Genomic DNA, 26,767 nt, shown 5'->3' with positions numbered 1-26,767 from the left:
CGAGAACCAATGAGAGACTAGCTGTAGTTGTTTGGACGGGCACATTTCACTCTAATTTCCCACCAAGAAGAAGAATTAACCAAAGGCTCAGCGTGCCACGCTGGAACCAGATTAGGGCCTGAAGCAATCCTGCCGTTTTGCGTCCAGCTCACAAAAAAGCGAGTTGGAAAAAGGAGCTCAGGGTCACTGCAATTCACAAACTTGCAGAGTTATAAAGGACAACTATCGTCCAAAAATATATTGAGGTAAGGCTGTGAAGAGGACTTGAAAGCAAGGCACAATTGCAGGAAACAGATTTCAGGAGGTAGATTGGAATTGCATTTAAAGCACATGAAAAGCGGCAGAACTTCGACAATGATGCACTTGGCCAAAAAATGCATATGCGTTTTTTCCTGAATATATCCAGGAAAAAACGCATACGGCCATTTTTGCCAACCAAGGAAGCGTGCAATGGAAATCCGCACTACAATGAAGTCTCACTTCCCACCGGTTAAATGGGCCATCTGAAAAAAGTGTAAAATCCAGAAAGGCAGGACAGGCCATGGAGAACTGGGAGCCTTGTTATGCTGATGGGCGGGATGTAAATGGCCAACAGCCACTCTGGAGAAGTGTATGGTGTTTCCTGAAACATCTAAAAAACAAAGCTACAGAGACTCGGGCACTTCCACTTATGGTCCTATAGCTTAGGGAAATTAAAATAAAAAAGACACAGCCACCCCAAAGTTTAGGGCTGCTGTGTTTACAAGAACCTCGACAACGGAACAACTTAAATATCCCAGAAAGAGAAAAATGGATAAAGAAGTTGTGGTACTTACATACAATGGAATATCACTCCGCAATGAAATCAATGTCATCAGGCCCGTAGCAGCATAATGAGTGGATTTAGGTTCGATGATTCTGAGTGAAATAAGTCACACAGAAAAAGAAACTAGTCATAAGATAACACTTATAGAGGGAATGTAAACTTGGCTACACATGAACTGAATACAAAACAGAACAGAGTCTCACATTTAGAAAACCAACTTATGCTTGCTTAAGGGGAAAGGTGAGTTGGGGTGCTGCATAAATCCAGAGATTGAAATGAGCACAGATACCGTTCCATAAGCCAGTAATAGACAAGATATACTCCTTGTTCAACGAAGTGGACTCAACACCCCCTATTCACCGCAGAGGAATATATCTGAGTAGTAAGAATCTTAAAACCTATGTATTTATATGTCTCCGTAAGAGAATCAAGTGTGCATCGAGCGGCATAAACACAGCAGTGCAAATCAGCTAAACCCCATTATAAAAATAAATTTCAAAATCAAAACACAAAGACAGTGAAAGAGAGAGAAATTCTTAAATAACTCGTTCAGGCTTGTGATGAAACCTGGATTTACCACATCTACACCCACAGCTGAGTGAGGCATAAGGCTGGACACTTGGGGCTGTGAGGATTGGTGAGGTTCGGTGAGCAAATGCAGACCCTTTGAAGTAGTACTGCGTGCTACCCATTCCATGGGTCCCAACCCTCCAGGTTTAAGGGATTCTTCCTACAGCTAAAACATGCGTGGGAAACCCAGAGGATGGTCCACAGTGTGATCGGGCAAGGTTTCTAAAACGCATCTCATTATTCGTCCTCTGGTACTCGGGTTCGCCATTCCAGACGCTTTACTAACAATCTCCCCACTTGGAGAGTCAGTGCTTGTAACCTCCTGTTTGGCACATCGTTTGGCAGCGATGCACTTGGCCAAAAAGGGCGTATACGTTTTTTCCTGAGTATATTCAGGATAAAATGCATACACACTTTTTGGCCCACCAAGCAAGCGGGAAATTCAAATCTGCACTACAAAGAAGTCTCATCCTAACACGTACACTATCCCTATCCCGCTACCATACCCTAACCTGTACCTGAGACCGTACCCGTTCCCTAACCCTAACCCTTACCCTAAGCTGTACACGAACACTAACCCGTACGCTAACATGTACCCTAACAGTAACACATAGCCATACACTAAACTTTATCCTAACCCTACCCCGTATCCTAACCCTTTCCCTAAACCGTACCATAACCCGTATCCTAATCCTAACCCATCCCCTAACACTAACCCATAACCTAACCCGTACCCTAATCCTAACCCATACACTAACACGTACCCTAACCTTAACCCGTTGTCATACCCTAACCTGCAACCTAATCTGTACCCATTCCCTAACCCTAACCCTTACACTATCCCGTACCATAATCCTAACCTGTACACTAACACTAAACCGTACCCTAACACTTACCCTACTCCTAACCCGTGGTCATACCCTAAACTGTACCCCAAACCATACCCGTCCCCTAACCCTAACTCTAAACCTTACCCTAAACCGTACCCTAATCCTAACCCGTACACTAACACTAAACTGTACCCTAACACGTACCCTAACCCTAACCCTTTGTTGTTCCCTATCCTGTACCCTAAACTCTACCCCTTCCTTAACACTAAACCTAACCCTAACCCGTACCTAACACTAACCCATACACTAAACCTAACCATAACCCTGAACATAAACCGTACCTGAATCCTAACCCATACCCTAACACTAACCCATACCTTAACCCGTACCCTAACACTAAACCATAGCCATACCCTAAACTGTACCCTAACACTAACCCGTACCATAACCATAACCCTAAACCATACTCTAAGCCATACAATAATCCTAACCCGTACCCTAACCCTAAATCTTACCCTAAACCCTAATCCTTACCCTTAGCTTAATTTTGTTTTTTTGTATTTAAAAAAATATTTTCTTGGGTTAAAACAAACTAGCAGAACAACAAAATAGAGGGCTTCGCTGGTGGTGCGGTGGTTAGAATCTGCCTGCTAATGCAGGGGACACAGGTTCGAGCCCTGGTCTGGGAGGATCCCACATGCCATGGAGCAACTAGGCCCATAAGCCACAACCAGTGAGCCCTCGCATCTGGAGCCTGTGCTCTGCAACAAGAGAGGCCGCAATAGTGAGAGGCCTGCGCACCGAGATCAAGAGTGGCCCCCCACTTGCCACAACTAGAGAAAGCCCTCACACGGAAACTCAGACCCAACACAACAAAAATAAATAAATAAATAATAAACTCCTACCCCCCCCCAAAAAAAGAACAACAAAATAAAACAGAAAGTAACCTGAGTGTCCCTCAAAAAGCTAAGTCTGAAATAGTTGGTACTTCTGTTCTATGGAATGTTATGTAGCCTATAAAAAGTGTGAGAGCTAAATCTGTTTTTCTACAGTGAGAAGCATGATATTCCAGATGTATAGAACACCTGGATAAAATGAGAAATCTACACATTATGCTGGTCGTTTCAGTAAATGGGAAAGGATGGCAAGTGGTAAAATATTATCTTTTCCTTTAATTTTTTAAATTTCACTTGTTACAAAGAACTTCAATTATAATTGTACTTTAAAAAAGTAACAATGGAAATTTAAAAGAAAAAATATATATTGTGTGTTCAGTTATGTTTCATAGAATTATGAAATGCTCCACCCTCTGGCCATTACCTGAAAAAACAGCTTTAAAACCTATGCTAATTGTCACTTCATATGAACAAGTCCTGCAGGGCTGTAAAGGAAACCTGCCTTCATCATGTCTTGCGGGAGGTAAAGGCCAAAGTATTTCAAAATGTGGCACATATTTCAAGAAAACCATTTGAAGAACTAAGCTGTAATAACCGTTTGAAAAATAAAAGGACATGCCTGAAAGCTCAGTTTCAAAGGATTATGAGACACATGCAAATCCAACCACACAGAGGTATCAGCTCACACCATTCAGAATAACCATCAGGAAAGAAACTACAAACGATCAATGCTGAAGAGGTTGTGGAGAAATGCATACCCTTAATTTGAAGTGGGACGTAACCTGGTAAGAGTCACTAATGGGAACAGGGTGGAGGTGCCTTTAAAAGGTAAATATTGAGCTATTATATGATCCAGCAGGCCCACTCCTGGGCCTATAACATAAGAAGACAGAATTGGAAAGACACAGGCAGGCAAATCTGCACTGCAGCAGTATTACAATAGCCAAGACATGGAAGCAACCAAAAGTCCATCAACAGATGAGTGGACAAAGAGGAACTGTTACATGTAGAGATGGAATATTAGCTCGGGAAAAAAGTGAAACAATGCCATTTGCAGCACCATAGATGAGTCTAGAGGTAACCATGCAACTTGTAGTAAGTGAGAAAGCGAAAGACACCTAATGTATATCACTTATAGGTGTTACCTGAAAATTGATAACAATGAAGATATTTCCACAGAGAAAGGCAATCACAGATTCATTGAACAAACTTATGGTTCCCCAAATCGAAAGGTGTGAGGATTGGATACATTACGATATTGGGGTTAACATAGATATAGAAACACATGTGAAATATATAATCACCAAAGACCTACGGAATACCAAGAGAAGACTACTCAACATTGTGTCATAACCTACCTGGGAAAAGGTTCTGAAGAAGAATAGATATATGTATGTGTGTGAAAGAACCACATCTTGCACACCTAGAACAAAAAAAAAAAAAACATTGTAATCAAATTTGCTGCGATAAAAAATAAAAATTAAATTAAAAATATGAACAAGAAATAATGAGACATAAACTGAAAGGAATTTTTCCTGGCACATCCCATTCTAATTTTCAACCTAGAACAGGACTTCCATTAAGGCTCTGTTGCCCTGGTAACCAGATTTGGTAAAGGAGAAATGCTGCCGCCTTGTGACTGTTTCACACAACAGCAGCTTTAAACCAAGAGGTAATGGTCACTTAATATTCAAAATATGTGCAGCACTGTAAAGGACACCGGGCCTCAAAAATGTCCTGGGGTCGTAATCGACCAGAAAATTCAAAAGACGTCAACATTTCAAGAAGACAATGTCAAGAGGCATATTTTACGCACATTTTGTCTTTTCTTTTTTTTCTCTTTAAAATAAAAGGGAATTGAAAAATGCGCAACATCAGCAATGAATAAAGCCATGCAAATCCAATTACAGAAATGTTCACCTCACAGCCGTCAGAATGTTCTTCAGCAAAAAGTCTACAAAGAATAAATGCTGAAGGGGTTTCAGAGAACTGTGTACCCTCCAGCTGCTGGGGGGGATGTAAACTGGTAACAGCCAGTAGTGAGAACATAATGGAGGTGCGTTTAAGGGTAAAAATTGAGCTACCATGTGATCTGGTAGGTCCTTTGATGTGCCTATCACCTGAGCAGAGCAGAATGGAAAAGACACAGACTGGCAATCCTGCACTGCAGGAATATTTAACATAGCCAAGACTTGGAAGAAACCAAAATGTCCATCAACAGAAAAATGCACAAAGAGGAAGTGGTCCATGTAAACAATGGAATATAAGCCATGGAAAACAATGAAACAGTGCCGTTTGCACCACCATATAAGGACCTAGAGATAATCACTCAAATTAAAGAAAGAAAGTGAAAGACAGATATCCTATGACATCACTTCTAGGTGTTACCTAAAAGTTGATACTCATGAACTTATTTCCAAGAGAAGGAAAAGCATGGATTAAGAAAAAAAAATTATGTTTAACCAATGGAAAAGTGTAAGGAATGTGTGAATTAGGATATGAGGGTTAACAGACATGTACTAATACATATGAAATATATAATCACAAAATACCTATGGAATACCAAGAGAGGTCTAGGCAACACTCTGTAATAACCTACATGGTAAAGAATGCAAAGATAAATGACAGATACATTGATATAATGAACGAGATTCTGTACACCTAGGAGAAACAAAATATTTTTATCAAGTTTGCTCTGATAATTAATAAAAATTAAATTTATAAAACAAACAAGAAGTAAGGAGATATAAGCTCTTGGGGATGTGCTCTGGCACATTCCACTCTAATTTGCAGCCTACTAACACGATTTCCAGGAAGGCTCTGCTGCCCAAAAACCCAGAGTTGGAAATGTAGAAATTCTGCTGCCTTGTGGCCGTTTTCCGCAAGAGCGGCGTTAAGCCCACAGCTAATGTTCTCTTAACATTCACAAGGACTCAGGGCTGCAAAGGACACCTGCCCTAAACAACTGTGCTGAGGTAGGGAATGGACAATAAAATTCAAAACTGGCAAATTTTTCAAGACGATAGTATGAAGAGGTAAGTTTGACTCACTCTCTTGTTTAAAAAAAGGAAAATGGGTGAAAGCTCAACCTCAGGAATTATTAGACTCATGCAAATCTAATGTACAAAAAGGTTTCAACTCACACCAGTCGACTGACCATCAGCAAAAGGTCTACAAACAATAAATTCTGAAGGGGTTTTAGAGAACTGTGTACCCTCTAGCTGCTGGTGAGATGTAACGTGGTAAGAGCCAATAATGAGAACAGAAAGGAGCTACGATTAAAAGTAAAAGTTGAGGTACCATTCGATGCAGCAGTCACACCACTGGGCCTCTCACCTGAGAAGACCAGAATCGAGAAGACGCGGGCTGCAAAAGCTGCACTGCAGCCTTATTCACAATAGCCAAGACAGTGAAGCCACCAAAATGTCCATCAACAGATGTATGGATGAAGAAGAAGTGGTCCACGTTCACAATAGAATATTAGCCATGGAAAACAATGAAACACTGCTATTTGAGGTGCCATAGATGAGCTTGGAGATAATCACAGAATATGAGGTAAGTCAGAAAGCAAAAGACCTATATCCTATGATATCACTTATAGGCGTTATCTAATAACTAACACAAATGAACATATTTCCACAGAGAAAGACACTCACAGACTTAGAAATTAAGTATGCTTATCTAAAAGGAAAGGTGGGCAGAATGGATAAATTAAGATTAACGTTACCATACGTATACAAATACATATAATAAACATATATCAAAAAGACGGACCATATAGCAAGGGAGGTCTATGGAACACTGTAATATTTTACATGGGAAGAGGATCTGAACATGAATAGACATATATATTGTACAAATGAACCAGATTGTGTACATCTGGACAAACAATATCTAATCATTACCCCGATTAAATAAATTTTAAAAACCAAGATGTAATGAGACATAAACTTATGGGCGTTCCTCCTGGCACATTCCATTCTAACTTAAAACCTAGGACCACGACTTCCAGAAAGGCTCTGCTGCCCTAGTACCCAGATTTGGGAAAGGACAAATGCTGCCTCCTTGTGGCCGTTTCCCACAACAGCAGCTTTAAACCCAGTGCTAATGGTCACTAAATATTCACCAAACTTGCAGTTCTGTAATGACATCTGCCCTCCAAAAAAATCCTGGGGTCGAATATCCACCAAAAATTCAAAAGAGGGCAACCTTCCAAGAAGACAGCTTCAAGAGATAGATTGTACTCACACTTGATTTTTAACAGAAAGGAAAAAGGCGTGGAAAATGATGAATTTTAGGAATTTTTAAAGTCATGCAAACCCAAATTACAAAAACCTATCAGGTCACAACAGTCAGATTGGCCATTAGCAAAAATGCTGCAAACTATAAATGCTGAAGGGATTGTGGAGAAGTTCGTACCCTCGGCTCTAAGGGAGACATGGTAAGAGCCACTAATGAAAACACAATGGAGGTGCTTTGAAAAGGTAAACATTGAGCTACTAGTCAATCAGTCATACCCACTGCTGGGACTATCACCTGAGAAAATGAGAATCAAAAAGTCACAAGCTGGCAATCTTGCACTCCAGCAATATTTAATATAGCCAACACTTGGAAGCAACGAAAATGTCCCTCAACAGAGCAATGCACCAAGAAGTGGTCCATATACAAAATGGAATATTATTCCGATAAAAATATAAATTAAATTAAAAAAACAAACAAAAGTAAGGAGACATCAGCCTTTGGGGGTTTATCCGGGCACATTCCACTCTAATTTATAACCGAGGAAGACCACCGGCCGGAAGCTCTGTTTCCCTAGTACCAGCATGGGGAACAAAGAAAGGCTGCCGCAATCTGGCCGTTACCTGCAAAAGCAGCTTTAAAGCCTGTGCTAATGGTCACTTCATGTGAACAAGTACTGCAGGGCTGTAAATGAAACCTGCCCTCAAAATGTTTTGAGGGAGGTAATGGCCAATAAATTTCAAAATGTAACACATACTTTAGAAAACACTTTGAAGAGCTAAGCTGTAATCACAGTTTGAAAAATAAAAAGGACATGACTTAAAGCTCAATTTCAAAGGATTATGAGTCATATGCAAATTCAACCACAAAGAGGTATCAGCTCACACCAGTCAGAATATCCATCAGCAAGAAAACTACAAACAATAAATGCTGAAGCCATAAAAAGAAACGAAATTGAGCTATTTGTAATGAGGTGGATAGACCTAGAGTCTGTCATACACAGTGAAGTAAGTCAGAAAGAGAGAGACAAATACCGTATGCTAACACATATACCTGGAATTTAAGGGAAAAAAATGTCATGAAGAACCTAGGGGTAAAACAGGAATAAAGACAGAGATCTACTAGAGAATGGACTTGAGGATATGGGGAGGGGGAAGGGTAAGCTGTGACAAAGGGAGAGAGAGGCATGGACATATATACACTACCAAACGTAAGGTAGATAGCTAGTGGGAAGCAGCAGCATGGCACAGGGAGATCAGCTCGGTGCTTTGTGACCGCCTGGAGGGGAGGGAGGGTGGGAGGGAGGGAGACGCAAGAGGGAAGTGATATGGGAACATATGTATATGTATAACTGATTCATTTTGTTGTAAAGCACAAGCTAGCACACCATTGTAAAGCAATTATACTTCAATAAAGATATTAAAAATAAATAAATAAATAAATGCTGAAGGTGTTGTGGAGAAATGCATACCCTCAACTTTAAGTGGGATGTAACCTGGAAAGAGCCAATAATGAGCACAGAATCGTGGTGCATTTAAACGGTAAACCCCGAGATACCATATGATACAGGATGCCCACTCCTGGGCCTATAACATAAGAAGACAGAATTGTAAAGACACAGGCAGGCAAATGTGCAGTGCAGCAGTATTACAATAGCCAAGACATGGAGGCAACCAAAAAGTCCATCAACAGGTGAGTGGACAAAGAAGAACTGGTACATGTACAGATGGAATATTATCTAGGGAAAAAAATGAAACAATGCCATTTGCAGCACCGTAGATGATTCTAGAGGTAATCAGGCAAATTGTACTAAGTCAGACAGCAAAAGACACATATCCTATAATATCACTTATAGGTGTTAGCTAAAAATTGATACCAATGAAGATATTTCCACAGAGAAAGGCAATCACAGATTCATTAAACAAAGTTATGGTTCACCAAATGGAAAGGTGTGAGGACTGGATACATTAGGATATTGGGGTTAACATAGATATAGAAACACATGTGAAATATATAATCACCAAAGACCTATGGAATACCAAGAGAAGACTACTCAACATTGTGTCACAAGCTACATGAGAAAACGATCTGAAGAAGTATAGATACATGTATATGTGTAAAAGAACAACATCTTACACACCTAGAACAAACAAAACATTTTAATCAAATTTGCTCTGATAAAAAATAAACATTAAAAAAAGAACAAGAAAAAAAAGAGAGAAAAAAAGGGGAAAAAAAGAACGAGAAGTAATGAGACATACACTTAAGGGGCTTTTTGCTGGCACATTGCATTCTAATTTACAACCAGAACACGACTTCCATTAAAGCTCTGTCATCACTAATAAAGCAGCTTTATAAGCAATGTTGAAGGTAGCTTAAAAGAATTCTCACTAATTATTGACAGTAACAAGAAAACAAACAAAAGTAAAAATCTCACGGCAAAAAGTATACATAGAGTAAGGGTAGTAGATCAAACACTTATTAAACTTCTGTAAAGAATAAAAGACAACAGTAGTATTTTTTTTAAAGAGAGGGGCCAAATAAATCAGAACTGAAAGAGATGATGTTACAAGAGCCACCACAGAAATACAAAGTATCCTAAGATACACACAGGGTAACTCAGGGCTCAGACTGGACAGAGCCCACTCTCCATTCCCCTGTACATGACTTACAGGAGCCTCAGGAACTGAGGAGGGGGTCCTTGAGGAGAGGCACAAGATAGAAGATGTTAGGCATTAACATGACTGCATTCATTTTAAACGTGCCTGAACTACATTCACATGAGATGATTTTGTCCTGTTTGTACATCAGCACCTCTAGTCGGAACTGCAGATCTTTGGTTTCACCACCTCTATGACAGCATTAGCTTCACCTGCTGTGGACTGTCTCCTATAGGATTTCTAGAACCACAAAACATCGAAGCTTCACAGGACCCAGAGTCTGTGCGACTCCACTCAGAGTCTCAACTGCATTCAGAGACTCAGAGTCTCAACAGAGACTCCACTCTTGGAGGACACACACAAAGTAGTGTGCACATCAGGACCCAAGGGAAGGAGCAGTCACCCCGTAGGTGAATGATCATACCTAGCTGCTAGTTTTAGAGGGTCTCCTGCAGAGGTGGGGTGTGGCTGCAGCTCACCATGGGGACAACGACACTGACAGCAGAAGTTCTGGGAAATACTCCTTGGCGTGAACTCTCCCAGAGTCCACCATTAGCCCCACCAAGAGCAAGGTAGGCTCCAGTGCTGGGTCGCCTCAGTCCAAACAACCAACAGGGAGGGAACCCAGCCCCATGCATTAGCAGACAAGTGGATTAAACTTTTTATTAAACTTTTATTTAATCCACAGACAAGCAGATTAAAGCTCTGCCCACCAGAACAACACCCAGCTCTACCCACCACCAGTCCCTCGCATAAGGAAGCTTGCACAAGCCTCTCAGATAGACTCAATCACTGGAGAGCAGACAGCAGAAGCAAGAAGAACTACAATTCTGCAGCCTGTGGAAGGAAAACCACATTCACAGAAAGATAGAGAAAATGAAAAGGCAGAGGACTTTATACCAGATCAAGGAACAAGATAAATCCTCAGAAAAACAACGAAATGAAGTGGGGATAGGTAACCTTCCAGTAAAAGAATTCAGAATAATGATAGTGAAGATGATCCAAAACCTTAGAAAAATAATGGAGGCAAAGATCGAGAAGATGCAAGAAATGCTTAACAAAGACCTAGAAGAATTAAGGAACAAACACCTAGAAGAATTAAAGAACAAACAAACAGAGATGAACAATACAATAACTGAAATGAAAAATACACTAGAAGGAATCAGTAGCAGAATAACTGTGACAGAAGAACGGATAAGTGACCTGGAAGACAGAAAGGTGGAAATCACTGCCATGGAACAAAATAAAGAAAAAGAATGAAAATAAATGAAGACAACCTAAGAGACTTCTGGGACAACATTAAATGCAACAACATTCGCATTATAGGGGTCCCAGATGGAGAACAGAGAGAGAAAGGACTCGAGAAAATATCTGAAGAGATTATAGTTGAAAACTTCCCTAGCATGGGAAAAGAAATAGCCACCGAAGTCCACGAAGCGCAGAGAGTCCCAGGCAGGATAAACCAAAGGAGAAAAATGCCGAGACACACAGTAATCAAATTGAAAAAGTTAAAGACAAAGAAAAATTATTGAAAGCAACCAGGGAAAAATGACAACATACAACGGAATTCCCATAAGGTTAACAGCTGATTTCTCAGCAGAAAATCTACAAGCCAGAAGGGAGTGGCATGATAAATTTAACGTGATGAAAGGGAAGAACCTACCACCAAGAGTACTCCACCCAGCAAGTATCTCATTCAGATTTGATGGAGAAATCAAAAGCTTTACAGACAAGCAAAAGCTAAGAGAATTCAGCACCACGAAACCAGCTCTACAACAAATGCTAAAGGAACTTCTCTAAGTGGGAAACACAAGAGAAGAAAAGGACCCACTAAGACAAACCCATAACAATTAAGAAAATAATAATAGGAACATACATATTGATAATTACCTTAAACGTGAATGGATTAAATGCTCCAACCAAATGACACAGGCTCACTGAATGGATACAAAAACAAGATCCATATATATGCTGTCTACAAGAGACCCATTTCAGACCTAGGGACACATACAGACTGAAAGTGAGAGGATGGAAAAATATATTCCATGCAAATGAAAATCAAAAGAAAGCTGGAGTAGCAATACTCATATCAGATAAAATAGATTTTAAAATAAAGAATGTTACAAGAGACAAGGAAGGACACTACATAATGATCAAGGGATCAATCCAAGATATAACAATTATAAATATATATGTACCCAACACAGGAACACCTCAATACATAAGGCAACTGCTAACAGCTATAAAAGAGGAAATCAACAGTAACACAATAATAGCAAGGGACTTTAACACCTCACTTACACCAATGGAGATCATCCAGACAGAAAATTAATAAGGAAACACAAGCTTTAAATGACACAATAGACCAGATAGATTTAATGGATATTTATAGGACATTCCATCCAAAAACAGCAGACTACAAGTTCTTCTCAATGGCACACGGAACATTCTCCGGGATAGATCACATCTTGGGTCACAAATAAAGCCTCAGTAAATTTAAGAAAACTGAAATCATATCAAGCAGCTGTTCCGACCACAATGCTATGAGATTAGAAATCAATTACAGGGAAAGTAACGTAAAAAACAAACACATGGAGGCTAAACAATACATTTCTAAATAACCAAGAGATCACTGAGGAAATCAAAGAGGAAATCAAAAAATACCTAGAGACAAATGACAACAAAAACACGATGATCCAAAACCTATGGGATGCAGCAAAAACAGTTCTAAGAGGGAAGTTTATAGCAATAAAAGCCTACCTCAAGAAACCAGAAAAATCTCAAATAAACAATCTAACCCTACACCTAAAGGAACTAGAGAATGAAGAACAAAACCCAAAGTTAATAGAAGGAAAGAAATCATAAAGATCAGAGCAGAAATAAATGAAATAAAAACAATAGCAAAGATCAATAAAACTAAAAGCTGGTTCTTTGAGAAGATAAACAAAAATGATAAACCTTTAGCCAGACTCAAGTAAAAGAGGGAGAGGACTCAAATCAATAAAATTAGAAATGAAACAGGAGAAGTTGTAACAGACACCACAGAAATACAAAGCATCCTAAGAGACCTCTACAAGCAACTCTATGCCAATAAAATGGACAACCTGGAAGAAATGGACAAATTCTTAGAAAGGTATAACCTTCCAAGACTGAACCGGGAAGAAATAGAAAATATGAACAGACCAATCACAAGTAATGAAATTGAAAGTGTGATTAAAAATCTTCCAACAAACAAAAGTCCAGAACGAGATGGCATCAGAAGTGAATTCTATCAAACATTTAGACAAGAGCTAACACCCAATCTTCTCAAACTCTTCAGAACTTTTCAGGGGAAGGAACACTCCCAAACTCATTATATGAGGCCACAATCACCCTGATACCAAAACCAGACAAAGATACTACAGAAAAAGAAAATTAAAGACCAATATCACTGATTAATATAGATGTAAAAATCCTCAACAAAATACTAGGAAACAGAATTAAACAACACATTAAAAGGATCATGCACCATGATCAGGTGGGGTTTATCCCAGGGATGCAAGAATTCTTCAATATACACAAATCAATCAATGTGATACACCATATTAACAAATTGTAGAATAAAAATATGATCATCCCAATAGATGCAGGAAAAGCTTTTGACAAAATTCAACACCAATTTATGATTAAAAGTCTCCAAAAAGTGGGCATAGAGGGAATCTACCTCAACATAATAAAGGCAGTATATGACAAACCCACAGCAAACATCATTCTCAATAGTGAAAAACTAAAAGCATTTCCTCTAAGATCAGGAACAAGACAAGGATGTCCACTCTCACCACTATTACTCAACATAGTTTTTGGAAGTCCTAGACACAGTAATCAGAGAAGAAAAAGAAATAAAAGGAATACAAATTGGAAAAGAAGAAGTAAAATTGTCACTGTTTGCAAATGACACGATACTACACATAGTGAATCCTAAAGATGCCACCAGAAAACTACCAGAGCTAATCAATGAATTTGGTAAAGTTGCAGGATACAAAATTAATGCACAGAAATCTCTTGCATTCCTATACACTAACAATGAAAGATCAGAAAGAGAAATTAAGGAAACAATCTCATTCACCATTGCAACAAAAAGAATAAAATACGGAGGAATGACCCTACATAAGGAGGTAAAAGACCTGTACTCAGAAAACTATAAGACACTGCTGAAAGAAATCAAAGATGATATAAACATATGGAGGTATAAACCATGTTCTTGGATTAGAAGAATCAATATTGTGAAAATGACTATAGTACCCAAAGCAAGCTACAGATTCAATGCAATCCCTATCAAATACCACTGGCATTTTCTACAGAACTAGAACAAAAAAATCTTAAAATTTGTATGGAGACACAAAAGACCCCGAATAGCCAAAGCAGTCTTGAGGGAAATTAAAAGAGCTGGAGGAATCAGACTTCCTAACTTCAGACTATACTACAAAGCTACATTAATCAAGACTATATGGTACTGGCACAAAAACAGAAATATAGATCAATTGAACAAGATAGAAAGCCCAGAGATAAACCTACGTACCTATGGCTAACTCATCTATGACAAAGGAGGCAAAGATATACAATGAAGAAAAGACAGTCTCTTCAGTAAGTGGTGCTGGGAAAACTGGACAACTACACGTGAAAGAATGAAATTAGAACACTCCATAACACCATACACAAAAATAAACTCAAAATGAATTAGAGATCTAAATGTTAGACCAGACACTATAAAATTATTAGAGGAAAACATAGGCAGAACACTCTATGACATAAATCACAGCAAGATCCTTTTTGACCCACCTCCTAGAGAAGTGGAAATAAAAACAAAAATAAACAAATGGGACCTAATGAAACTTCAAAGCTTTTGCACAGCAAAGGAAAACATAAACAAGACGAAAATACAACCCTCAGAATGGGAGAAAATGTTTTCAAATGAAGCAAATGACAAAAGATTAATCTCCAAAATTTACAAGCAGCTCGTGTAGCTCAATATCACAAAAACAAACAACACAATCCAAAAATGGGCAGAAGACCTAAATAGACATTTCTCCAAAGGAGATATACAGATTGCCAATAAACACGTGAAAGGATGCTGAACATCACTAATCATTAGAGAAATGCAAATCAAAACTACAGTGAGGTATCAACTCCCAGCAGTCAGAATGGCAATCATCAAAAAATCTACAAACAATAAATGCTGGAGAGGCATTTACTGGAGAAAAGGGAACGTTCTTGCACTGTTGCTGGGAATGTAAATTGCTATACCCACTAGGGATAACAGTATAGAGGTTCCTGAAAAAACTAAAAATAGAAGTACCATACGACCCAGCAATCCAACTACTGGGCATTTGCCCTGAGAAAACCATAATTCAAAAAGAGTTATATACAACAATGTTCATTGCAGTTCTACTTACAATAGCCAGGACATGGAAGCAACCTAAGTGTCCATCGACAGATAAATGGATAAAGAATATCTGGCACATATATAAATGGAATATTACTCAGCCATAAAAAGAAACAAAACTGAGTTATTTGTAGTGAGGGGGATGGACTTAGAGTCTGTCCTACACAGTGAAGTAAGTCAGAAAGAGAAAAATAAATACCGTGTACTAACAGAGATATATGGAATCTAAAGAAAAAAGTTTATGAAGAACCTAGGGGCAGGACAGGATTAAGGACACAGACATAGAGAAAGGACTTGAGGACACGGGGAGGGGGAAGGGTAAGCTGGGACGAAGTGAGAGAGTGCCATGGACATATATACATTACCAAATGTAACATCGATAGCTACTGGGAAGCAGCCACATAGCACAGGGAGATCAGCTCGGTGCTTTGCGACCACCTAAAGGGGTGGGATGTGGAGGGTGGGAGGGAGATGTAAGAGGGAGGGGATATGGTGATATATGTATATGTATAATTGACTCACTTTGTTATACAGCAGAAACTAACACTCCATTGTAAAGCAATTATACTCCAATAAAGGTGTAAAAGGAAAATAAAAAAGAAAGAAGCCCAGAGATAAACCTACACACCTATGGTCAACTAATCTATGACAAAGTAGGCAAGACTATACAATGGAGAAAAGACAGTGTCTTCAATCAGTGGTGCTGGGAAAAATGGACAGCTACATGTAAAAGAATGAAATTAGAACACCCCCTAACACCATACACAAAAATAAATTCAAAATGGATTAGAGACCTTAATGTAAGACCGGACAGTATAAAACTCTTAGAGGAAAACATAGGAAGAATACTCTAACATAAATCACAGCAAGATCTTTTTTGATCCACCTCCTAGAGTAATGACATAAAAAAGAAAACTAAACAAATGGGACCTAATGAAACGTAAAAGCTTTTGCAAAGCAATGGAAACTACAAACACAAAAAGACAACCCTCAGAATGGGAGAATATATTTGCAACTGAATCAATGGACAAAGGATTAATCTCCAATATATATAAACAGCTGATGCAGCTCAATATTAAAAAAACAAACAACCCAATACAAAAATGGGCAGAAGATCTAAATAGACATTTCTTCCAAAAAGATGTAGAGATGGCCAAGGAGCACATGAAAAGCTGCTCTACATCACTAATTATTAGAGAAATGCAAATCAAAACTACAATGAGGTATCACCTCACACCTGTTAGAATGGGCATCATCAGAAAATCTACAAACAACAAATGCTGGAGAGGGTGTGGAGAAAAGGAACCCTCTTCCACGATTGGTGGGAATGTAAATTGATAGTCACTATGGAGAACAGTATGGAGGTTCCTTAAAAAACTAAAAATAGAATTACCATATGATCCAGCAACCCACTACTGGGCATATACCCAGAGAAAACCATAAATCAAAAAGACACATTCAACACAATGTTCATTGCAGCACTATTTACAATAGCCAGGTAATGGAAGCAACCTAAATGCCCACAGACAGACGAATGGATAAAGATGTGGTACATATATAAAATGGACTATTAGCCATAAAAAGGAATGAAATTGTGTCATTTGTAGAGACGTCGATGGATCTAGAGACTGTCATACAGAGTGGAGTAAGTCAGAGAGAGAAAAACAAATATTGTATATTAACGCATATATGTGGAACCTAGAAAAATGGTACAGATGAACCAGTTTGAAGGGCAGAAATAGAGACACAGATGTAGAGAACAAATGTATGGACACAAAGAGGGGAAAACCATGGGGGGGGTGGCGGTGGGAGGAGTTGGGAGATTGGGATTGACATGTATACATTTATATGTATAAAATAGATAACCAATAAGAACCTGCTGTATAAAAATAAATAAAATAAAATGAAAAATAAAATTTTTTAAAAAACGGAAAAAAGTTATTCCCTTCACATACATGTATTTATATGAATGAATTATTTCCATGCTTACATCCATAAGTACAAAAAAGAGGAATAAAACCTACCTTGAAACAAAAAAGAAAAAACAAAACAGAACCCACCAGTTATACAGATGAAAACCCTATCAGGGCACTTGCTTCAGTGGTAGACAATTCTGAAGTTGGTCAGAGGTGGGGAATCATCTCGCATGCAGCCAGCAGCCCCCCCGCAAGGAGTGTCCTCATTACAAGCCTGGGGGACCGTGCCGAGGCATCTGTGAGTAAACGTGAGATGAGCCCCAGGCCAGCTGCTGCTGAACTGTTCCCAACCTTCCCAGGTAAAACACCTGAATATGTACAAGGACTTGAAAGCCTAGAGGAAGGGCCATGGAGCCACACGAGTGACAGCATGCCAGCCGACTTGGTGCCTGCAGGCCAGCCAGGATGGTACTGGCCCTGGGTGCTCTTCTGGAAGATTTCCATTTCCCTGCCTGAGATACCCGTCCTGTCCCTGCCCCCACTGCTTTTTTCCTTCCTCACCTCTGCCCAGGGAGAAATTCCAGCAGCAGGTATGGGTGACACATCCTCTTCCTTAGCAGGTGGCAGCCTGGCAACTGCTGCAGAAAGTCCAACAGAGCCCCACTCACACTGGGCCACCCACAAAGCTGTGGCCTCTCACTCCCTCCCACCAGCCCAGCCCCGAGACTGCTGACAGGGCAGAGAAAATGGCGTCAGGCACGGCTGCAGGGGCTCTTGCTGCCTGGAGTGGTATTTATATTGATCTCAACCCAGGCACACCTGGGGAGGGCTGGCCGGCACGGTAAGGCTGCCCAGGTCAGCCAATCATCACCCCTCAGGGGCTCACAGTTGCAGAAAATGGAACTTGCTGAACCGGCCAGGTCCAAGGAACAGGTGTGGGCTCCTGAGAGTCAAGATAGACAAGGGGCTGCAGCTTTGGCTTGTTTTCTAATCATTTTATCTGGCCCATGAGTGGGAGACAACTTCAAGAAAACACTCTCCTAATGAGAGGAACCCAGGAGTCAGGGAGAGGAGGGGTGGGTGGTGGTTGGAGACAGAGGCCTGGTGCCCCGGGTGCAGTGGAAGTCTCTGGAAGACCAGGTGGAGGGAGGCCGTACAGAGTGATGACCAGGGTCACAGACCTGTCGCAGCTGCTGTTTGTTAGTTCAAGTCCTGCTCTGAGGTGCTCTGTGTCAGCTCTGAGTGACAGGTGAGCTGGGGGTGCTCTGCAATGAGGGCTATGTGCATGGTTCCTGTGTGCCCAGCCCTGCCACGGTACCTGCAAGGGTAGCTCTGTATCCGGGGATTGGTCTGACCACGAGAGCCCCATGGGCTGCTGGGGACCTGGTAAAGAATGTCAGGACAGTCAGTGAAGCCACCGAGGATATACCTCCAGCTACTCCTAATTCCTACACCCTGCTGGTCATTCTACCAACCACCAGGACATGGTATTCTGTATTAGTCTTCAATGATGCCTTCTTTTGTATTCCATTAGTCCCAGAGTCACAAGAAATTTTGGCTTGTGAGTGGCAGGACTCAACATACAACTAAAACAATACTTCCGGGCCGTCTTGCCCCAAGGGTGCAAAAATTCCCACACCGTCTTTGGGGAAAGCTTAGGTAAAGACCTAAAAGTTCTACCTCTGGAAAAGGAAACCCTCCTTCAATACGCAGATGACATTCTGATCGCCAGCCCTACTAAGGAGGCCTCTGAACTACCAAGCCAATAAAGGATAGAAGTCGTCCAAAAAGAAGCTCAAATATCACAGACTGCGGTGACCTGCCTGGGCTTCATTCTCACAGAAGGTCAGAGAAGCCCATCCCAGGAAAGGGAAGAAACCATTTTCAGCCTTACCCCTTTCTAAAACTAGAAGACAGCTTAGGGGTTCCTGGGGAGGCCAGGGTTTGCTGCTTCTGGATCCCTAACTACAGTCTACTAGCTGGGCCTCTATATGAAACACTGAAAGGAAAAGATGATGATCCTTTTGAATAGAATCCAGAAGTGGCCTTTCAAGAATGGAAAGAGCAGTCAATTCAGACCCTTGCCCTGGAACTCCCTAATTTAGCTAAACCCTTTGACCTTTACATTCCCGGTGAAAGGTGAATCGCCATTGGAGAATTAGTGCAAAAACTGGGACCACTTGAAATGGAACAATGCAAGAATGCCATCCAGGTAGGATAAACTATGGTCACCAAGGGGCTTGACCCACTGCCACATCTGGCCAAGATACTGGCGGTATCTAAAAACCTGGAAATCAGCAGCCCAAAAGGCCACCTCCCTCCTAAGGGAAAAGGACCCCACGTGGTGATCCTAACCACCAACCATGCCCTGAAGTTGCAGGGTTCGTTCCGTTGGCACACCGACCTCGAGTGAGGAGGCCTTCCAACTCCAACATCCAGAGAGATAACCGGGGGCAACAGGGCACCATGACGACTCGTGTGAACATCACTTGACCTGGAGTTTTTCTCATAAAACAACAAGAGTGTGTCCCAAAACAGTAGACTACTGCTTGCAGGACTTACTGCACCCAGAGGGGAGCTAATAATCTTGGCGGGGGAACCGTATATCACACTGTCACTATAGAAAAGCCTACAGACACCGTGATGATGGTGGCCAATAAGACCGGCTGGACTCCTGTTTACTTCAAAAGGCTGTTGACTCAGTGGCCATCATGGTCCTTGATCACCACTGACCCTGGACTGTCTGGGAGTTGAGTGGGCAGGGCTCTGACACCTGGTGCTGTTTGTACGTTAATTCAGGGGCCTAACTGAAGAAAGCACAGACTACTGGTCAGAGCATCTAGGCTGGCAGAAACGGTCAGCCTAAGGTGGCCGAACAAATGTGGGGCGGGGTGAAACCGGCCCCCACAACGTCTCTGCACATCTCTTTCCTGGACCCTTAAAGGTCATTAGAATCTATAACACTTCCAATGCTGGTGTTCAGGTGGACGAGCAAGGAGGCAGGGGGCCTGGGGAAAATCAACGTCACCTGGAGGCTGCTGGGGAGAAGTTCTGACCCTCGCCCCTGGGTATGAGGGCTCCCAACTCAGCACTCAGCAGTTACAGAAGAAGGGTCTGCACCCTCAGCACTCCAAGAATGAGGAACGGGACAAAAGGCAGAGGAGGGGTTTGTCCCCAGCAAAGCCCATTAAAAATCCCTGGGAGATAAAAATAGAATCTGTGCAATAAAGTCAAGTCTAACTTTTTTATCCTTTGTGCTTTGTCTAATTTCACGTACTCCTAGGGTCTCGCATGCAGAGGCTCCACACCCGCCACTTCAGACCAGATTTCCTAGTGCAGAATGGCTGGGTCGACACCTCAGCTCCTGGGGCCCAGTGCAGACTCCACGATATAGAGCCTGAGCTGCAGCCAACCCAGCCCTTGAAAGCTCTGTCCCCTCCCTCCCAATGACTCTGACAGGATCTCTACACAGCAGCCCAGCCCACAGCCCACGGGGTAGTGCATGCTCTCACCTCTCCATTCTCTGATCAAAATATAAAGTTTCCTTTGCTTGTGAACCAAACTCAGTCTCGATCTGTTGGCCCCAATGACACTGGGCAGGGGAACACTTGTTGGGGTCCACTCTGGAGGATCAGTAACAGAAATTGAGACTATTGTAACCTCAATGAACAGATGTGTGAGCCAAACTGTAGTTAACATAGAACAGTGTATAAGGCTCGGGTAAAATAAGATGTTTCTAACACTTCCATTTGATATTTCCATCACTTTATTATAAGCAAGTTCAGTGAAAGGGTTTGTCTTATTTGTCAGGTCAATATTAGAGAAACGAAGTGATTTCTTTCCAAGGATGTACATCTAATAATCTTGGTTAAAGCTTCAATCTTGTTTTAAATGCTTTTCCATTGAAAATGATACCTCTCTTTCAGCTCCCCCATTTCTGAGAAGTATAAAATCTTATAATTTATTATTACCAAAGGGGAAAGGTGGGAGGAGGGATAAATTAACAGTTTGGGATTAACACATACACACTGCTATGTATAAAATAGATCATCAACAAGGAACTACTGTATAGCACAGGGAACTACACTCAACATTTTGCAATAACCTATAAGGGGAAATAATCTGAAAAAGAATAGATATTTTTATTGACATCATCTATCAATGACAGTTAAAGTGTAGCCTAAGGGAAGCTGGTGGTGAGTGCTTCTGACCCTGAAGACTTCAATCATCTAAAGTTTGGACTCTGCCTACTTCCCAAGGCCCTTAATGAACATATGTGTAGCCGTAGCTTAAAAAATTCCCCAGTTTGGGTTTCGGGGAGACACTGATTTTGAAAAAGCCCTGGTGTTCTCCTTACATGAATGGGACTCTTCCTACTGCTAAAACATGTCTGTCACACCCAGAGGATAGTATACCGTCTGATCGGGAAGAGTTTGGAAAAGGCATCTCATCTCCTCATCTCCTGGTGCTCGGGTTCACCCCTCCAGCGTCTTTACTAACAGTCTCCCCACTTGGAGATGTCAGCACTGTCAACATCCTGTTGCGTACAGTTTGGAATTTGTCCAGAGGATGAAGCGGAAGGATGAGGAACAATGAGAGACAAGTCCTAGGTGTTCAGACAGGCACATGTCACTCTAATTTCCAATCAGGAAGACGAATTGACCAAAGGCTAGGGTTGCCCATGGAAACAGTATAGGGCTTGAGGAAATCCTGCTGCTTTGTGGCCAGTTCCCATAAACACAAGTTGAACAATGGAACTCAGGGGCAGTAAAATTCACGAAACTGCAGAGTTGAAAATATCCATCACTGAAAAATGTCTTGAGGAAAGTCAGAGAAAAGGACTTGTAAGCAAGGGAGAATGGCAGGAAAGGGATTTGAGGAGGTAGAAAGGACTCGCCATTAAGCACAAGAAAAGGAGCTGAACATTGCCAACATTGCAGTTGGCCAAAAAGGGTGTATGCGTTTTTTTCTGTATATATTCAAGAAAAGGGCATACACTTTTTTAGCCAACCAAACAGGTGGGCACTGGAAATCAATACTACAAAAGATATCACTTCGCATCAGTCACAAGAGCCATCCTCATAAAGCGTAAACAACAGAAATGCAGGACAGGGCAATGAGAAGAGGGAGCCCTGTGAGACTTATAGTGGAAATGTATATTGCCAACGGCCATTCTGGAGAAGTATATTGTGTTTACTAAAGCATCTAAAAAATGAGCTACAGAGCATAGGGCACTTGCACTCATGGGCGTATATCTTGGGAAAAACAAAAATCGAGAGGACACAGGCACCCCAATGTTTACCCCCTCTCTGTTTAAAAGATCCTCGACTAGGATATAACTTAAATGTCTCTGGAGGGAAAAAATGGATAGAGATGAGGTACTTATGTAGAGTGGAATATTACTCAGCCTGGAAATCAATGAAATATGGCCAGTTGTAACAACTCTGGAGGAGTTACGTATGATCATTCTAAGTGACAGAATTCAAAAAGAAAAAGACACATATCATAAGATATCACTTAAAGGTGGAATCCAAAATAGCTACACATGAAATAAATTACAAAACAAAAACATAGTCAAATATGTAGAAAACACGCATAAGGCTGCTAAACGGGAAAGGTGGGGAGGGGTGAGGCATCATCCAGGAGGTTGAAATTAGCAAAGATACCATTCCAAATACCAAACTGATAATCAACAAGGCCTACACGGTAGCTAAAAGAACTACACTCAGCACACTCAAGTCACCGGAAAAGAATATATACGACTGGTAAGAATCTGAAAAAGAATTTACTGATGTCTCTCTGTACGTGAATCAAGTGGATGTACAGCAGCAAGAAACAGAGCTTTGAAAATCAGCTGTAACCAATATAGTAATAAATTGAAAAAAATAAACGACAGAGAGACAGAGAAAACCTCTTACAACTTTTCCTCAGGGACGGTGATGCAACATGGATTGAACACGTCTAGACCCACAGCAGGATGAGACATAAGGCTGGAAACTGTTCGCGCTAAGAGAAATGTGAGCTTGGGTGAGGAAATGCACACCCTTTAAAGTAATACTACCTGGTGCCCATTCAATGGGTCCCAAATCTGCAGGTTCAAGGGATCTTCCTACAGCTAAAACATGCATGGAAAACCCAGAGGACTGTACACCATGTGATCGGGAGATGTGTCTAAAATGCAGCTCATTTATCCTCTCCTGGTGCTCCTGTTCACCATTCCAGCCACGCTACTTAGAATCTCCCCACTTGGAGAATCAGCACATTTCAACTTCTGTTTCACACATTTTGCAAATTGTGAGGAGGATGAACAGGAAGAGGGGGAACCAATGAGAGAATAGTTGTAGGGGTTTGGACGGGCACATATCACTCTAATTTCCCATTAAGAATAAGAATTAAAAAAAGGCTCAGCCCACCTCGCTGGAGCCAAAATAGGGCCTGAAGCAATCCTGCGGGTTTGAGGCCAGCTCACAAAAGAGCAACTTAAAAAATGGAGCTCAGGGTCACTGCAATTCACAAACCTGCAGAGTTATAAATGAAAACTAACATCCAAAATTATGTTGAGGTAAGGCAAAGAAGAGGATCTGAATGCAAGACAGAATTGCAAGAAACAGATTTCAAGAGATAGATTGGACTCGTCTTTAAAGCACATGAAAAGCGGCAGAATTTCGACAATGATGCAGTTGGCCCAAAAGGGCGTATGCGTTTTTTCCTGATTATATCCAGGAAAAAACGCATATGCACCTTATGGGCAAGGAACCAAGCAAGCAATGCAAATGTGCACAACAAAGAAGTCTCACTTCCCACCGGTCAAAAGGGCCATCCTAAAAAATTGTAAAAACCAGAAATGCAGGACAGGCCATGGAGAACAGGGAGCCTTTATACGCTGATGGGCAGTGTGTGAACTGCCGAGAGCCACTCTGGAGGAGTGTATGGTGGTTCCGAAATCATCTAAAAAACAGAGCTACAGAGCATAGGACACTTCCAATCATGGGAGTATATCTAGGGAAGTCTAAAAATCAACAAGACACAAGCACACCACAGTTTAGGGCTACTCTGTTTACAAGAACCTCAACTTCAGTACACCTTAAATATCCCAGGAAAGAGAACAATGGATAAAGAAGATGTGGTACTTATGTACAATGGAATATCTCTTCACCATGAAATCAATGTAATAAGGCTAGTAGAAGGATAAAGAGTGGATTTAGGTCCGATAATACTACTTGAAATAAGTCAAACAGAAAAAGAAACATATCATAAGATATCACTTATAGAGGGAGGGTAAATATGGCTGCACAAGAAATGAATTACAGAACAGAACAGTGTCTCACATTTAGAAAACACACTTATGTCAGCTTAAGGGGAAAGGAGAGGTGGGGTGATGCATAAAACCAGAGTTTGAAATTAGCACAGATACCGTTCAATAAACCAAATAGGTATTAGACAAGATCTACACCTTGCTCAATGAACTGGCCTCAACACACCCTATACACCGCAGAGAAATATATCTGAGTAATAAGAATCTTAAAACCCATGTATTGATATATCTCCATAAGGGAATCAAGTGTGTGCAGAGCGGCACAAACACAGCAGTGAAGATGAGCTAAACCCCATTATAGAAATAAATTTTAAAAACAAAACGCAGAAACAATGAAAGAGAGAAAAATTCTTACAAAATTCGCTCAGGGGCTGTGATGCAACCTGGATTGACCACATATAAACCCACAGCTGGATAAGACATAAGGCTGGACACTTGGGGCTGAGAGGATTGGTGAGCTTTGGTGAGCAACTGCCAAAAGTTTAATGCAATACTTCATGCTACTCATTCCAAGGGTCCCAACACTCCAGGTTGAAGGGAATCTTCCTACAGCTAAACCATGCTTGGGAAACCCAGCGACTGGTATACCATATGATCAGGAAAGGTTTCTAAAACACACCTCATTGTTCCTCTCCTGGGGCTCCGGATCGACATTCCAGCCGCTTTACTAACAACAACCTCACATGGAGAGTCAATGCCTTTAAGTCCCAGTATCGCACAGTCTGCAGATAGTGCGGAGGATGAATGGGTTAGGGGGAACCAGTGAGAAACTAATGTAGTGGTTTCAATGGGCACATGTCACTCTAATTTCACATCAGTAAGAAGAATTAACCAAAGGCACAGCAAGGTGTCCCACAAGAACAATAGGGCCTGAAGGAATCCTGCAGTTATGAGGCAAGATCACAAAAATAAGAGCTGAAAAATGGAGCTCAGGGCCACTGCAATTCAAAAACGTGCAGAGTTATAAAGGCCAACAATTTTCAAAAAGGATATTGAGGAAAGGCTATGAAGAGGCATTGAAAGAAAGGCAGAATTGCAGGAAACCGATTTCAGGAGGTAGAATGGAATTGCATTTAAAGCATAGGAAATGAGGCAGAACGTCGACAATGATGCACTTGGCCAAAAAGGGCGTATGTGTTTTTTCCTGAATATATTCAGGAAAAAACGCATATGCACTTTTTGTACAACCAAGCAAGCTTGCAAAGGAAATCTGCACTACAATGAAGCCTCACTTCCCACTGGTTAAAAGGGCCATCTGAGAAAAGTGTAAAATCCAGAAAGGCAGGACAGGCCATGGAGAACTGGGAGCCTTGTTATGCTGATGGGCGGGATGTAAATTGCCAACAGCCACTCGGGGAGAACTGTATGGTGTTTCCTGAAACATCTAAAAAACAAAGCAACAGAGCCTAGGGCACTTCCACTTATGGTCCTATAGCTTAGGGAAATTAAAATCAAAAAGACACAGCCACCCCAAAGTTTGGGACAGCTCTGTTTACAAGAACCTCATTTACGGTAAAAGTTCACTATCACAGAAAGTGAAAAATGGATAAAGAAGTTGTGGTACTTACGTAGAATGCAATATCACTCAACAATGAAATCTATGTCATCAGGCCCGTAGCAGCATAATGAGTGGATTCAGGTATGATAATTGTAACTGAAATAAGTCACACAGAAAAAGAAACATCATAAGATATCACTAATACACGGAATGGAAACTTGGCTACACAGGAACTGGATTGCAAAACAGAACAGGGTCTCAAATTTAGAAAACCAACTTATGCTTGCTTAAGAGGAAAGGTGAGTTGGGGTGCTGCATAAAACCAGGGATTGAAATGAGCACAGATAAATTTCCTTAAGCCAAATATGGAATAGACAAGAGCTACTCCTTGCTCAACGAAATGGACTCAACACCGCATATTAAACGCCTAAGAATGTACCTGACTAGTAAGTATCTGAAAACCTATGGATTGCTATGTCTCCGAAAGAGAATCAAGCGTGTGTACAGGGGCATAAACGCAGCAGTGATAGGATTGGAGAGGTTCGGTGAGCAAATGAAGACCCTTTGAAGTCATATTGCATGGTACCCATTCCACGGGTCTCAACTCTCCAGGTTT

The 26,767-nt window shown here is 41.1% G+C and overlaps 2 long non-coding RNA genes across 11 annotated transcripts in view; both read right to left on the bottom strand.

Moving 5' to 3' along the window:
* The window catches only part of LOC307181340, a 1,758,975-nt gene that overhangs the window by 1,146,746 nt on the left and 585,462 nt on the right, over positions 1 to 26,767 (bottom strand). The gene's annotated exons all lie outside the window — the stretch shown is intronic.
* On the bottom strand, positions 45 to 26,303 carry LOC307181342. Its single transcript, XR_013826464.1, has 3 exons — positions 26,222 to 26,303; positions 4,460 to 4,524; positions 45 to 897 (listed from the first exon to the last, which is right to left on the bottom strand). It is a non-coding gene; the product is annotated as an uncharacterized lncRNA (long non-coding RNA).

Source organism: Stenella coeruleoalba, assembly GCF_951394435.1.
Source record: "Stenella coeruleoalba genome assembly, contig: scaffold_40, whole genome shotgun sequence".
NCBI lineage: Eukaryota > Metazoa > Chordata > Mammalia > Artiodactyla > Delphinidae > Stenella > Stenella coeruleoalba.
The sequence above is the reverse complement of the archived record's forward strand: the minus strand, read 5'-3'. Positions and strand labels throughout refer to the sequence as shown.